At 36.4% G+C, this 3,317-nt stretch overlaps 1 long non-coding RNA gene across 1 annotated transcript; it reads left to right on the forward strand.

Annotated features, from left to right (window-relative positions):
• The first annotated feature begins 1,116 nt into the window (after positions 1-1,116).
• Positions 1,117-2,870, forward strand: LOC140009594 (uncharacterized). Its single transcript, XR_011817089.1, has 2 exons — positions 1,117-1,750; positions 2,469-2,870. It is a non-coding gene; the product is annotated as an uncharacterized lncRNA (long non-coding RNA).
• The last annotated feature ends 447 nt before the right edge of the window (positions 2,871-3,317 follow it).

The raw sequence follows: 3,317 nt of genomic DNA on the forward strand, positions 1-3,317 counted from the left end.
CTCCCCCTTCTCTTCCTCCCTATGTCACCTTCTCTCTCGACATCTCTCACCTAGTCCCATCTCCTCATTTGTCTCCCCCTCCCTCGAGCGACCAGAGGCCAAGCCTCCTGGTCGCGCCACTAGAGGCCACTCTATTTGATCGCACGAGAGAGAGGGAGATAGAGGGGTAGATGGGGCAAGGTGAGGCAAGCCAGAAGAGGAGGTGGCAAAGGAAGGGGGAAGAGGAGAAGGAGGGAGAGGAGAGAAGGAGGAGGGAGGGAGGGAGGGAGGAGAAGGGGAAAGAGGGAGGAGGAGGAGGGAGAGAAAGAAAGGGAAAAAAAAAAAAAAGAGTGGAGGAGGGATGGTAGCGGCTTCAGCAGAGGTGCAAGCAATGATGGTGGTCTGAGATGGGGGAGGATGAAGAAGAAGAAAGAAAAGAAGAAAAAATTTTATTTATTTTTGGGTATTTTGGAGTGTATAGTTTAAAATTTTTTGAATTTTTTTAGGAGTTATTATTACAAATAAAGTAGTAGAAAAAACTTGTCTAATAAAAACAGGTCTAAAAAACATACTTCCAAGCATGCCCATATTTTCTGTGAAACCTTGATACTAGTAGTATTTTGCAATCATACCATCAAAAAAGTTTTAAGAGAAAACAACGTGAAATTCATTTATTACATTTAAGTTTTATTGCTAAAAAACCTACAATGGTGACAATTAACATTAGCAGAATGGAGGGAGTGGTTCTCTTTTAATTTAGACTTTTTTTTGAGAAAAAAAAAGTTAAAAAAAGCATAACCTAACAAGATTAGTCCCCTAGTTGATACTGTATCCAGATTCGGCAAATGTAAAGTGACTGGTGTATCGGTCTGACGCAGACCACTATAAACATTTTGATCTCAAACTTTTAAAAATCTACATTGGAATCTTTTTTAAAGCATTGCATAATATTCTGCTGATGAAAGCGACTCGGATTCTCCAACTAGCACCAAAAAAAATCACATCAGTGAAATCAGAGAATAAAAAAAGAAAAAAAAAAGCATATTTTAACATTCAGATGTTAGTAGCCCTGAAGGCGGGCAGCTCTATATAAGGGCAGATGCAGTTTAACTTTAGGCAACAAAAAAACGTGAGTTGAACTCATTGAAGTTCAATGCAAATTAGCACAATCGTGTGATCTGTGCAACATGGTTGTTGGTGGTGCAAGGAGAGGACAGCCGAGGTGTCTACCTTTGGAGCACTCCTCGGCGTCCTCCTTGCACCACTGACACCCATAGTTGCTTTTATAAGGGCACGAAGATGGCCAGAAAAACAGGCTGCAGCTATATGTTTCCTTTCTTCTTCTTCTTCTTGTTTCCTTCTTTTCTCTGTACATTATTATTTCTTTGTGGGAAGATATATAGGTAAAACTGTCACAGAGTAACTGAAAATATTGCATTTCTGTCACACCATCTAACCTCCACCCCCCCCCCCCCCCCCCCCCCCCCCCCCCCCCGGGTAGAAATCTAACCTCCTTTATCCAAAGTTTGTCACCACACATTTCTTGCAGTCAAGTTTAACCCATTCTGAGTTCATTTTTCAGTTCATTTATTTTAAAGCAAATCTCTTACACGCAGTTTATATTTGAGTTTAGTTGAGTACGATTAAATCGTTGGTTCTTCTGGGCAATTGACATATTCTTAGCAAATTTGGTTTTAGCTGTGGATGGACCTAGGAATGGTGAGAGGCCACTTCACCCGCGCGAGATCACAAATGTTCTTCCCTTCTTTTGGTACCCTTTACAAAATTTAAAGTTTTCAGAGTAATCATTTTACAAATAAATTGTTCGATCTCATATGAATTTTTAAGAATTTCACGTTACACTATAAAGTTCACATGATAGTAGTTTTGTCTACTAATCCACAGTAAAATTTGTGCTCCATGAATGGTTGCAGCAACACAATTATTTTAGAGTTGTTTTTTGTTTTTTGAATTTACATAGATCGTATGGAAAATTACAACAATCACACACACACACACACACACACACACATATATATATATATATATATTTATATGAAAGTGAAGCTCGTAGAGCTTCTTTACTATTTTTCCAACCCGTCATTGGCGACTTGGTCTGGTATATATGCAAGTAATATGCACTCCCTTCACTTAGTCCTAATTGAAGAAAAGAAGCTCTACGAGCTTCACTTTCATATATATATATATATATATATATATATATATATATATATATATATATATATGTAACATGCACTCCCTTCACTTAGTTCTAATTGAGCGCAAAATGAATTTTCTGCAGTCTGGTTTCTTTTTGTTGTGATAAATAATTATTGGCTTAAGTATAATTTTATTTACATTCTTCTATCAAAATTTTTTTGGTATAATCACAATGTACAAATAGCAATTCAAGGAGTATATTATTTGCTTATCCAAGTTCTGTTACGAGTTGTAACTTATGAACTATGATTTTGATATTTAACATGCAGATCCTTTTTCGATTTTGGCTGGGTCAATCGGGGATGGAAATTAATATATTTCGTATCTTCTTAAATGATGAAGGCGTGGTTCAAAGTTGCACTGTTGCGGAGGGAGGCCATGATTCTCTACATTGGTCACATTTCAAGGAATATGGCGTACAATATAGAAGAGATTCCATGCTAAAATAATAAGCAAATCAAATGTTCCAAGGCGATGTGTCTTACATTCGCCACACGGCTAGAAACTTATGTTATACTTCAATATGTTGTTTTGCTTCTTGGATTATTGCTTTGTGTCTCACGTAAATTGTTTCAATGACAAATTGAAATGTGAAAGTGGCCAAACAAGCTTAATTTGGTGCAGCAGTCAATATTGAGAATCTAAAAATTAGATGTTCAGAATTTAAGTTCCGCTTCTCTCTACCTATTTTTTAAATTCCATCCTGCTAATAAAAGCAAGAAATGTGAAGGTGAAAAAACAAAATGTTTCATGGGATCAATTCATGTACTTGAACATTACATTTAGTTAGGTATATGGTATAGGACTAATTCAGTAATTACCCTTTTGCACCTTAATATTCCTACAATTCTCAATTTTCATCTTTAACCTGTATTTTGTACATTGTGCGCTCTAAAATAAAAAATTATTACCACATCGAGCTTCAACCTTCGGTTTGAAAATTTTAGCACCTTAAATTTGCCAATTCAACTAAATACCATGATCTGGTTCAGTATTAATGAAGAAATAAGGACTATGTTCTTCTACGCATCATTCCTAACTCCCGTCACACTGTTGAAAGCTGCTATCAATGCTTAAGAATATTTAAATGAGTGGATGTGCATGATTTTTTTTTTTTT

The sequence above is a fragment of the Coffea arabica genome, chromosome 1c (genome assembly GCF_036785885.1).
Source record: "Coffea arabica cultivar ET-39 chromosome 1c, Coffea Arabica ET-39 HiFi, whole genome shotgun sequence".
Classification (NCBI taxonomy): domain Eukaryota; kingdom Viridiplantae; phylum Streptophyta; class Magnoliopsida; order Gentianales; family Rubiaceae; genus Coffea; species Coffea arabica.